This window comes from Prionailurus viverrinus, chromosome C2 (assembly GCF_022837055.1).
Source record: "Prionailurus viverrinus isolate Anna chromosome C2, UM_Priviv_1.0, whole genome shotgun sequence".
In the NCBI taxonomy this organism is placed as follows: Eukaryota; Metazoa; Chordata; class Mammalia; order Carnivora; family Felidae; genus Prionailurus; species Prionailurus viverrinus.
In genome coordinates, this window is record NC_062569.1 from 113,103,908 (window position 1) to 113,116,578 (window position 12,671).

Below are 12,671 nucleotides of genomic sequence, written 5' to 3' on the forward strand. Positions count from 1 at the left end.
TCTGATTTTGAATCTTGGCCTTACCATTTATACACTGTGTGATGTAAGCAAATTACTTAATTTCTCTGTGCCTCAATTTTGTCACTTATGAAATTAAGATAGAACGGTCCCATAGGGTTCCGACGATGATTTGGTGAGATTCTAGGTAACCCCTTTGGCCCACTGGCTGGCATATAGGGTTCTATAAATGTTAGCTTTGAGGTGGAGAGTGAGGGAACAGAAAATAGAGATCACGGAGTATATAAGGGCTTTCCAAAGCTAGATCTTAAAAGTTCAGTTTCTTTTGGGGGAGAAATGAGGGATGTGCAGTGAGAAGACATAGTGAAGGATTTAGAAACCATGAGGAATGGCTGAGGAGACTGGAGGAATTTAGCTGGGGGAGGAAAAGGCTTAGGAGTTACATGAGAACTGTATTTCAATACCATCCTTGGGCAGTTGGCACAACAAAAGAGATTAGACTTATTTTACTTCTATCCAGAAAAAATATCCAAGCCCAAGTGGAAATGGCAAAAACATTGATGTCAGTATTTGAAAGAACTTGTGAATAATAAGGAGTTCCTTTTTTTTTTTTTTTTTTTTTTTTTTTGAGGATGCTACGATCCCTTCTCTGTCTCCAAATATACTGCCTTCTTTATGGGGTGGTCTGTTGTACATCCATTTTCTTCTTTCCCCTTGTCAATTGAAACCCAAGCATTTTCAGGACCAGTGGGCCATAAACTTTAAGGGAGGCTGGGCTTCTGCCCAGCCACAAGGGTGTAAAGCAGGATTGGTCTGAGCCAAGCATGGTAACCATGGCCTTTGTCATTATTTAGATCGGCAATGAGCATGTGGGACCCAATTCTTGCCAATGAGATAGGAGAGAAAGGCCTTTGGAAAAGCCTTCATCTCTTCAAAAGATACAGGAGGGAAGTAAGTGCTCTCTTTCCCTGTTCCAGGTGTGAGACATCTTTGTGTGAAGAGGTGATGCCTGGAGATGGGGCATCCATCTCGAAGTCATAGAGAACACATTTGAGGTCAAGGCTAACATCTGAGGCAGGCGGAGCAAGAAGACAGAAAGGGCCTGGATCCCTGATGAGCTGGATGAGCTACTAAATTATCTGACCCTGGAGTCATCATATAGTATGTCATTTATTATATCCATGTAATATATTAAAATATACTCAGTGTTAAAGCCAGTCACATTTTTCCTTCTTACTGCCCCGAAAGCACCCTGCCTATGCAACTAGCAGCACAGAACCTTGACCAACCAGACTCCCAGCAGAAAGTAACTACAGCCTCTCTATTGGTGTTATCACAATACTGGCTTTGAGAATGGATTTTGAATGAAGATATTCTGACCTGCTTTTCAGGTAGGAGATTCCGTTAGACACATTTTTGGGTTCATTTTTATTCTCTGCATATCCTCAACTTTATCTTTTGGATCAACCCATTTCATTAACATGCTACGTACCTACCCAGCCAATTACAGTTAACACTAGAGGGTGTCTAGTAATCGAATAGGTTGCCTGCATTAACTAACTCCTTTCTGGAATTCCTGCATAGGCAAAAGATTAATTTTCTGAATCCTAAAATAGCTGTAATTCTGCGATACCAAAATTTATAAGCACTGAACTAAACTCACTGTATATTGATAAATCGATTCATCTGCTTTTACAAAAACTGAATCAAGAGATAGGTGGGAAAATATGTTAGCAAGCAATTAATAGAGGCTGCAGCACAAAATTATTTAATAAATGTTCTTCCCTTGTGTGGAAGAGAGAGCCGTCTCTGATTTCTGCTAAGCGTCCTTTTTGGAACACATCCCCTTAATACCCTTATGGTCTTCTTAGGCTCCTCACTTCCTTTTCTCTTCTGCCCCCTGCATCTCATCCTCCTTTTGAATCAGGATGAGTTGAAACAGTTTTCTGGCCCACTTTAGGTTCTGGAGAGGGACAGCTCCTCAGAGATCACAGTGACATGCTTTTCTCTCCTCACACTGCTTCTCTCTGTAGATTTTACAGGACCTATGTCTGTCTTTATATCTGAAAAAGAAGTAGTTTCATTCCAAGCCACATCCTTGCCAACGTTTATTGAGAATATCAATAAAGGACAACACATTTGTAAGAAACCTTTCTTTAAAAACTGGACAGAGCGGGAAAAGGTGATGTGTCGTCCCCAAGTCTAAGGAAGAATGTCAGTCGAGTCAAACTTTAATTATAATGTCTGAGTCCATGAAAAGACCAAGTGTTTCCACTTCTAACAGACCCTCTTCCAGTTAGAAGGCAGTGGTTTCCACAAGTCTGCAGCTATGTTTCAGTCACCTTTATAGGGTTTATAGGACTAAAGTACATAACTCATATTTTCTTATTTTCTATATTGTGGATACCTTGGCATTTGGGCCCTCGCTGACTGGTGTAGTATTGTGATTTATAAGAAATGCAGGTTTCCCCCACTATCTGAAGGAAGAACTCTCCTATGAAAGCTTTTATAAGCCGAAATTTATATGGAAAAATTTTTTGACTGTCCCCAAACCCTAAAAATAACCTCTCTTACGCTTTTCAGATACCTTAGGACATATCATGTTAGCAGGTGCCCAAAATAAATTTCGAGAAAGCACAGATGTTCACAGACACTGTTCAGAGCTGTGGTGGCTTCATGCTGAGATGCTGAATGTGGTTCCTGGGGAAGGAACCGGAGGTGCCCCTCTCACTGTTCAGCATATGCTGCCTCTGTAATGGCTCCATGCAAAACAAACACTATACGCTATTTTCACTTTTATGAAAGTGAAAGTCCTCTTCAGATTGTGTTCTGTTGGCAAAAACAGCTACTCAGGTACATAGCTCTTTCGCAAAAATGAAGTACCTTAACTCAAACTTTCAAAAAGTGGGAATACTTGTATATATTGGGTCTAAGTCCCATTTCTGGAACTGAGGTCCTAAAACCCTTGGAATTTCCTAAGTGTTGAGAGTGACAAAGGTGTCTTTTGTTATATTAATGAGGTAGCTTTAGGACTGAACTTGAGGAGGGGGCTGGTTGCCAGGGGAACCAACCACGTGATTAGAGGGTTGGAATTTTCAGACCTCTGAGGAGTGGGGAGGGGCTGGAAATTGAGTTCAGTCACCAATGGCCAATGATTTAATCAATCGTGCCTATGTGAGGAAGCCTCCATAAATCCCCAAAGGATGGGGTTGTAAGAGACCTTCCAGGTTGGTGAAGGAGATTTGGAAGGGGAGTATATTTGGACTTGGAAGCTCCACACTCTTCTCCCATACTCTGGTCTATGCATTTGATGAAGTTTTGGGGTGATGGGGAGTTTGTGGGTTCTGGAGCCCACTGTCAAGGATGAATTCTTGGAGACGTCTTTGGTGCAAAAAGGTGATTTTATTAAAGCATGGGGACAGGAACCGTGGGCAGGAAGAGCTGCACTGTAAGTGTGGGAATGACCATTTTATGGAGTTGGGCGAGAGGGAGTTTCCAAAGAGACTTTCACAAGCTAAAGACTTACTGGAGGCCTAGCTAATGTCAAGCCAAGGTTGTTCCCTCTAGTAAAGCATTAACATTAAGACTGTAGGGAGTTCCTGGATTTTTGGCCATGATGGGATTGCCTTTTTCTGGTAAACTGGTGGAGACTCTTATCAGTTTAACCATTTGTGTTTTTTTGTCCTTTCCTGTTCTTGGTAACCTGGAGTGTCCAAGGAATATTGTACATGTCCCAGCTTGAGTGGGGTGGGGGGGTTGCTGTTAGCCTGCCTGCACTTTGCTCCCAGTTTGCTTCATGCTCCCTCATCATATCTCTTCTGTCTGTCTGTTCCTGAATTATAGCCTTTGGAACAAGCTCGTAATCTACTAAGTAAAATGTTTCTCTGAGTTCCATGAGCTGCTCTAGCTAATTAATGGAACCCAAAGAGGGGGTCATTGGAACATCCAGTCTATAGCCAGTAGGTCAGAAGCACAGATGACCAAGCTGGACCTGTGATTGGTGTGTGCAATGGGGGTGGGGGGAGAAGTCTTGCTCAGCCCTTAGCCTGTGAAATCTGACTCCATCTCCTCTTTATTGTGCTTTTTATTTATTTATTTTTACCACTTCAAGATGGAACTAGGTAATAATACCTGCCCAATTGGTTTTCAAAATGTTTTTAGAAAGCAAAGATGTTAATAGACATATTAACATAGATTCCAGATTAAAAGCTTTAGAGACTCAAAGCCCCCAAATGTTTTGAAGCCCATTATCAATATATAACTCTATATAAAAATAATACTTGGCCATAATGTAAGTGGAAGGTAGGCCATCAAGATCCTAATTTTATTTTCACATGCCTTCCATGGTTAAAAAAAAAAAAATTTTTTTTAAAGGTGGGGGGGACACCCGGGTGGCTCAGTCGGTTAAGTGTCTGACTTTAGCCCAAGTCACGATCTCACAGTTCATGAGTTCAAGCCCCATGTTGGGCTCTGTGCTGACAGCTCGGAGCCTGGAGCCTGCTTCGGATTCTGTGTCTCCCTCTGTCTCTGCCCCTCCCCCCTACTCTCACTCTGTCTCTCAAAAATAAATAAAAGTTAAAAAAAATGAAAAACTATATGCCAACCTGTTTAAAAAATGTTTGGTACCTCTGTTTTTCTGGTGCCCTAAGAATGTGCTTAATCTGCCTTTGGGTAATTGGGTTCTAATTGAGCACCTACTGTGGGAAGCCCTGTACTTTTTGCTACATCATGAAATCGGGTGACATGACAGTGAATGAGTGATGGGCTTCTTAATTAATTCGGCAGGTCCTCAGAAAAGGTTTCTCTGAGGAGGGAACTTTTAAGTGGAGGCCCAAATAGTAAGGAGAACCAAGCTGTGTAAAGATCAATGGATAGAGCAATCCAGGAAGAGGAAGTGAAAGAGAAACAGGATCCTGGAAATCAAGTAACTTCCCAACTTGTCAGCGAGACGGACACAGCACCAGCTAATTTTAACACAGTGTGTTTGTTTCCTGTTGTACTAGCAGTGAGAACAGGGTGCTCTGAGAACCCAGAGGAAGGAGTGATTAATCAGAGCTAAGAAATGCGCCTGGGCTGTGCCAAGCAGCATCTATAAAGATGTAGAGCAGCACCAGGAAGATTTAAATCCAGCCTTCACCACAGACGTGTCTTAAAAATAGATTGGGGCCCCACTCCACATTTGCTCAGTCAAGATCTCTGAGTTGGCTGCCTGGACATCTGTTCTTTACAAGCATGCAACTGACAGGAAGACATTTTGGAATCCTCGGTCTAGAGAACAGGCCTTAGAGTCAGATGACTTGGACACATGGCTAAGTGCCACTTTCTTCATCTGTAACGTGAAGGTAATAATACACTCTTCCTCACTGGGTAACTGTGAGGATGGAATGAGGAGGTAGTATTTGTACAGTGCCATAGATGGTTATTGTTATTGTAGGAAAACGATAGCCGCGGAGGTAACAGTGAAGAACTGACCCACTTGTCCCAGAGCTCACATAATGCAGCTCAGAATCTTAACCTTCTAAGAGAAATGATGGGACAAGGTTACAGCTATCTGGATAGGCCAGGGAGACACAAAAGCAGCAGAGAGGGCTAGGGTGGAAACCAGTTTCCACCGGGGCAAAAGGACAGTGAACAGCTGTGCAGCTGTCAAAGCTTTGTGGGAAACAGCTGGCTTTGCCTCTCCTGGTTTTTCTTTTCTTCTTTCCACTTCCTCTTTTCAAATGCAAATTGTTTAAAGTCTTTCCCACCCTAAGAGCAAGCCTAACCCTTGGGTAAATCAAATGGGAAAAAAAAAAAAAAAAAAAGGAAAACCCCTGGGAAAGTTAATGAGTTAGTTGGGGAGAGTTTGGCAGAGGGGAGGTCAGGACTGGGGAATCATGGATTGACTCAAAGCCCCTTCTACAGTCCATACAGACTGAAAAGTGCTGCCAGGAACCAGCAAGCTCACCCCTTCCCACTGGTCTCATGGGCCTGAGGAGAGAGGAAGGTAGTGGTGTCCACCCCCAACCCCCTTAACTATAAAACCTTTCATCCCATCCTAAACTAACTACCCAGAAACCAACACTTGACCAAACAAAACCACTCACTGTGGGATGGACACCAGAAGAATCACTTTCAGAAAATTGTTTACCAGGGTCAAGGTTATTTGTAGATGTACAAGAAGACACCTGCCTTTCTAAGCTCCAGTTAGTTCCAAATGTATAGGAGATGATGGAAATTCCTTTTGGAGGAGGATTTCTTTTTAGCCCTACCTCCCTTCTGTAGTTGTGGTCAAGCAGCAAATTCAGTGCTCATTATTGTAGTGTGAAGGGGAATGAATAGGTTTCAGATCCTATAATTTGTGAGATAAAGAATGGGGGCAGGATGACATGTAAGAAGGAACCACTCACGCACTGCCTCCCGCTTTCCAGAGACAGTGAAGAGTAAGAGTAAAAGGGTCATGGCTTTGGGGTCAGCCAGGCCTGACTCCAAATTCCTACCGTGCTCCGTACTAGCTGGCTCCTGGAACAAGATGCCTTTGCTCTTATAGTTACATGCCAGGCACTGTTCTCTGAGCCAGTAGCTACAATAAACAGTCATTCCCTAGCCATCCAGTTTTGGCCTGTGACCAGTTATCTGATCATCCTACCCACTGGAGGCCCAGATAATCTTTGTATTGTGAAAGCAGGTAAACTTTAACAACCGAAGTGTTTTAACCAACGTATCTCAGTTCAAAGCAAAGAGACCACCTTTTATAACTGGGATGTCTGTGTGTCTCTTTATAGATATATAAATTTTATATATATATTTATTTATAAATATGTATAAGTGCATATATATATATATATATATACACTATATGCATATATATATATATGCACTTCCATATTAATGCTAAGAACGTTTAAGTTTTGGCATTTAACCAGTGCTTAAGGGCTGGTTCTGAAAAGAGAGCATTCCCTGTATTTTGCAGTTTGGTTCTTTTATATGTATATAAAATAACTCGTAAAAGAACAAGCAAGTCTGAACAAGAATTCTGGACCAGGAAAGAAAAATAAAGAATAGGTACAATATGGAACCTAAAATGATCAATTGAATCCATATGTGTTGTAATGCATATTTTGGGGTCTTTTTGTCCCCATCTTGTATTTCAGTAACCCCTTATATGTATGTGTGTGTGTAAACATATATACATATATACATACATGTATATATGTATATATGTTTGTATGTGTGTGTATGTTATTTGTAGATGCACAAGAAACCAACTCCCTTTATAAGTTCCAGTTAGCTCCAAATATATATGAGATGATAGAAATTCCTTTGTGGGATTGATTTAATTATTTAAGTTCTACCTTATAAGCCATATGATATATATATACACAACCAGACACACATACATATGTAGCAGACATATGTCCTAAGCTCTTTTATTTATTTATTTTTTTAACGTTTTATTTATTTTTGAGACAGGGAGAGACAGAGCATGAACAGGGGAGGATCAGAGAGAGGAAGACACAGAATCAGAAACAGGCTCCAGGCTCTGAGCTGTCCTCACAGAGCCCGACGTGGGGCTCGAACTCACAGACCCGCGAGATCATGACCTGAGCCGAAGTCGGCCACTTAACCGACTGAGCCACTCAGGCACCCCTGTCCTAAGCTCTTTAAAACATCATCTGATGTAATTCTCACAACAGCCCTGACGCTTAGAAAAGTGAACTCTCCTCTCAGAGTTTGACAATATCAAGTTTTGGTGTAGTAGTAGAGAATAATATCCTCAATTATCTGAAAAGCATATTAAAATGCCTCTTTCATTCTCAATTACTCATCTGTATGAGGCTGGAGTTTCTTCATTTATTTCAACCAAAACAATATACAGCAACAGATTGAATGCATGGAAAGATGAGAATCTAGCTGCCTGTTAAGCTAAATATTAAAGAGATTTGCAAGTATATAAAACAATGTTGCTCATATCATGGCCTTTTGTTTGTTTGTTTTGGAAAGGATAATTATTTTTCGTAGTTTTACATTATGATAACATGCAGCGGGCTTATTTTTGTTGTTTTAAATGAGTAAATAAATAAATGCAAATATTTAAATTTTTCTCAGTTTTCTAATATGGTAAGTATTAAAAGTATAAATAATGTATCAGTCTTAACTTCAAATGGAGTGGCTAGTTGGGAAATTTTCATATTCTTTAGTAAAGCTCACTTTCATTTTTTGTTTTTTTTTCTGAAATAGGCTTCACAACCAGCACAGAGTCCAATGCAGGGCCCAACTCAGGGCCTGAACTCATGACCCTAAAACCACAACGTGAGCCGAGATCAAGAGTCAGATCCTTAACCTACTGAGCCACCCAGGGACTGCTAGTAAAGCTCATTTTTTGCAAGTGACTTTGGGAAAGTAATTTGAACTCTAAATGCTTCATCAGTAAATAAATATGTAAATAAATAAAACAAGAATGATGCAACATTATGTCCAGGAGTCAGGGGATTAGACAAAATGATATTGTGAGCTTCCTTCTAGCTTGAAGTTTTCATGATTCTAAAATTCTTGTCTATTGATAATTCTGGTTAAACCTATTGAAGGCTTAGCCAGGACCAAAAAGCCCAAGTTAAGTCCAATATATTGGCTCGTTTTTCTCAAAGAGGACTGACTCTCACACCCCACCCACCTCTGCCCACTACAAAGCTTCCATTGAATGTGGTACTGTGTCAGCCAGTGTGAACTCCATCTGCCTATCTCAAAAGAATGGAGCTCTGTACAAACATAGTCATACTTTTGGGGGCATGTGAGAGTGTATCAGGGCAATTGATTATTTCTTTCATGCATTGAAAGCCGAAGCACAGGGATAGAATGCTGATGTAAAAAGCAACATGACCCATTAGAAGAAATTTAACCAGTAACATCAACTCAATTTTGAACATCTTATTTGATGTTTTATTTATTAGAAAAATATTTATTGAGTGACCAAGATGGGCCATGTATGAAATACATAATATTTACTAATCATAAGTTTAGAAGAATGCTTTCTTTCTCCCCTGAAAAATAACCTTTAGCAGAGCACTAAATTAAATGTTTCATACTTAAGTTTCCTTTTCAGTTTTGTTCACATCCAATAGTATTTTATTTTAATAATATTATTTCACCAACATTTATTCTGTATATATGATTGCCAAGGACTGTGGTAATCTAATCCTTGGGGGAACCAAGCCATATGGATTTGGTCCATCTCTTTAAAAAGTTCACGATGTTGGGACACCTGGGTGGCTCAGCTGGTTGAATATCCGACTCTCTCAGGTCATGATCTCATGGTACGTGAGTTCGAGCCCTGCTTAGGGCCCTACGCTGACAGCGCAGAGCCTGCTTGGGATTCTCTCTCTCCCTCTTTCTCTGCCCCACCACCCCTGCTCATATGCTCTCTGTCTCTCTCAAAATAAATAAACTTAAAAAAAAAAAAAATGTTTACAAGTTCATGACATAGATGGGCAATTATAAGATTTATACTAAGGAAATGCAGTCACTACAACAAAGGGGTAAATGAGTATTAAATGGTATAAACTGTGCATAGTGCAGGGACAAAAGCATCTCTTTGGCCTGAGGGGTGTATAGAGGGACCTTGAAGAAGAGGTTTTGAACAAAGAGGGAGGGACATGTGGGCTGATCCTGAGAGGAGAGAATAATCATGGGTGTGGGGACAATGTATATGCTGTTTGACTTGAGAGAATGGGTTGTAGATATCATTGTAGTCTTTTCCTTAACTTCAGATAGCCAGTCTCTTCTTTCTTTTTTCCACAAGTCTACTTGCTGCAAAGGTGAGTGTTCAAAGACCTACTACATAACTCTTTAAAGCCCCATGATTTGCACTTGCCGTTGCCTTGGTCTGGACTGTCCTTTTCTTGCCTTCTCTGGTGGATTATTTACTCCTATTTACTACTTATTTTTCAAGGCCCAGGTGAAATTTTACCTCTTCTGAGATATTTTCTTCCAGAAAATATCTTTCTTCTTGTGTTCCCATGGCATGATGCTCATCTTAAATAATTATATACATTTTTTTGTCTCCTAGTTGTATCATATTCATCTTTGGGTCTCCAGTTTCTTCAAGAATCCTGGTGTGAAAGAATATTACGCTTGTTGAGGGAATGAATGAGCTGGTTCTAACACTCATAAGATCAACTTCACCTCTCCTAATTACCGATTTAATTCCAATTTGACATTACGTTTTATAGATTCTGAGCAGAGTGGGATACTCCCCCTTTTCCTAACATCAGAAAACCTTGGAGAAAAGCATTGTTATTTTCACAGTCAAGCATTTTATCCTAAACCTGGGCATCTGAATAAAAGACATTGACACCTGTTTCCTGCTTTTTTGCTCATATTCTTGTAGCACTCTATTTATATACTAGCACTACCATTTTAGACACTGGAAAACCAGACAGGAAAGCTGCACCCCCAACCCTCCTCCTCTATGTTTTTCTGATCACTATTGACATGTGAGGCTGGAGAATTCTTTCTTGTGGAGGGTTGTCCAATGCGCAGGTTGTTTAGCGGCATGTTCACCATCTACTCACTAGATTCCATCCACTACTCATAGTAGATGTCAACGATGCAACCAAAACCATCTCCAGACATTGCCAGATAAACCCTGGAGGATGGAATCACCCCTGGCTGCAAACTACTGCATTAGGTCAAGATTGCTTCAGGTCCTCCCTTATAAACACACACGCATGCGCACACACACACACACACACACACACACACACATTTTCTCTCACACACATTCTCTCTCACATGCACACTCACACACACACCTCTTTCACATACACCAGCTCTCTCACACACTACCTCTCTCACACACATTCTCTCTCTCACATGCACATTCTCTCATACACACACATTCTCTCTCTACACACACACACACATTCTCTTTAACACACTGTCTCTCACCTACATTCTCTTTCACACTCACAACACATTCTCTCTCTCACACACACACATTCTCTTTAACACACAATCTCTCACCCACATTCTCTTTCACATTCTCTCTCACACACACATTCTCACACATACACACACTCTCTTACACACACTTGCACACACACACTTCCTTTCAGCTTTCTTTTTCCCCTCCCTTTTTTCCTTCTTTCTTACCCTTTTCTTGGTAAGTGTCATCATAGTTGTCTCTTCATCTTCAGCAACTACTCTCGGGAAAAACCAGTTTACTATTCTCTCAGGAAACAGAACATGTGAAGCCATTATTGGTCACTAATGACTTAGAGTAACCAAATATCCCAGTTTGACAAAGAGTGAAGAAGTTTCCAGGATGTGAACATTTTAGTGCTAAAATTGGAGAAATCCTGGGCAAACCAGAATGAGCTCATGTCCAACCCTTTTAACCTCTGATCCCTATCGTCCAGTCTGTGTATAACGTCTTACTCATACAAGCCCAGACCAAATATCTATTAGTTATAAAAACAGGATTACAATCTAAATGTTGTGCTTTTATAAATGCATTGAAGTTGCTTCTTTAACACATTCCCACCACCAGCATCTTTCTTACCTTTTCCCCCTTGTCCATGATTATCTTATACCTACACTACACTAGCACCTTTCCTTCCTCCTACATTTCCAAAATTCTCTTATCTCTTTATTTTGAGGATTAACTTAACCTCTCTCCTTTCTCCTCTCACCTCTCAGGTTCTCCCTTCATTGCCACCTTTCAAAACCAATTCCAGGAACTGACTTGGCAGTGATGGAGGAGACACTCCCTGGGGGGATAGATGGCTATTGGAGGAAAGAAACAGCAGTCTGAGTCATTGTTGGCTTCTAGGGAGAAAGAAGAATACCAGAATCATTTACATGTAATATCACATATGTATTACTTTATGAGCTACTACCTAATAAGAATAGCTAAAAGTGGAAGCAGAGGAATGAGAAAATCATAACAGCTGAGTTTTGATGGGATGTCCGTATGGAAAATATAGATATACAGATTCTACCCTGAGTAGCTGTGGGGAGGATATAAGGCTGCCAGTGCTCAGTACTAGTTCTTGAGTACATAGCAAGGGGAAGAGGTTAAGGGTACGGGCATTAGAAGGGAATACAATTTGCTGTTTCATATCACTGGGTAAAGCCAATGTTATGTTCTCCTGATTACACCCTTATCTTCAACTCCTTTCTCCCCAACATTCAGTCCTTTTAAACCTGGTTACCATTTGGCCAACTAATTTGTCTTTGCCTCAAATGTTCTGAGGTCACTACATCACCACCACAAAATATTTTCGTTAGCAAAAGTGTTCTCAAACACAAGACATAAGCTCTGAAAGGAAAATATAAAATTATAAGATCACCGCTGTAATATCAAATGCCCATCGAGTTAAAAGAAGATGAGAATACCCCTCACACAAGGAAGCAGTAACACTTTAGAACAAGAGACAGAAGGATTAGTGGGTTCTTACTCTGTGAACCTAAGGGTCTGTTGCATTTCCTACATGTAAAATGTTTCCCAAATAACCCTCATGATTCATGTTTTGAATATCATGAAGTTTGAATTATTTACTTCACTTACAAAAATCCATTTGGGGCAAAAGATAAAACCATATGAAAGACAAGGAAGGAACCGATTGCAGACAAGGGCATTTATTTCTATTTATGGTATTTGAATTCTGCAGAATTCATGCAGACTTAAATCATTTTCGTGTTTCAGGCTCATAGTGACTCAGCTCTTCCTTTGC

The 12,671-nt window shown here is 40.5% G+C and overlaps 1 protein-coding gene and 1 long non-coding RNA gene across 2 annotated transcripts in view; one reads left to right on the forward strand and one right to left on the reverse strand.

The window, feature by feature from the left end:
- Positions 1–12,671, forward strand: part of LOC125174507 (uncharacterized) — a 77,139-nt gene that overhangs the window by 41,977 nt on the left and 22,491 nt on the right.
- On the reverse strand, positions 8,615–11,026 carry LOC125175451 (uncharacterized). Its single transcript, XR_007155815.1, has 3 exons — positions 11,014–11,026; positions 9,343–9,347; positions 8,615–8,849 (listed from the first exon to the last, which is right to left on the reverse strand). It is a non-coding gene; the product is annotated as an uncharacterized LOC125175451 (long non-coding RNA).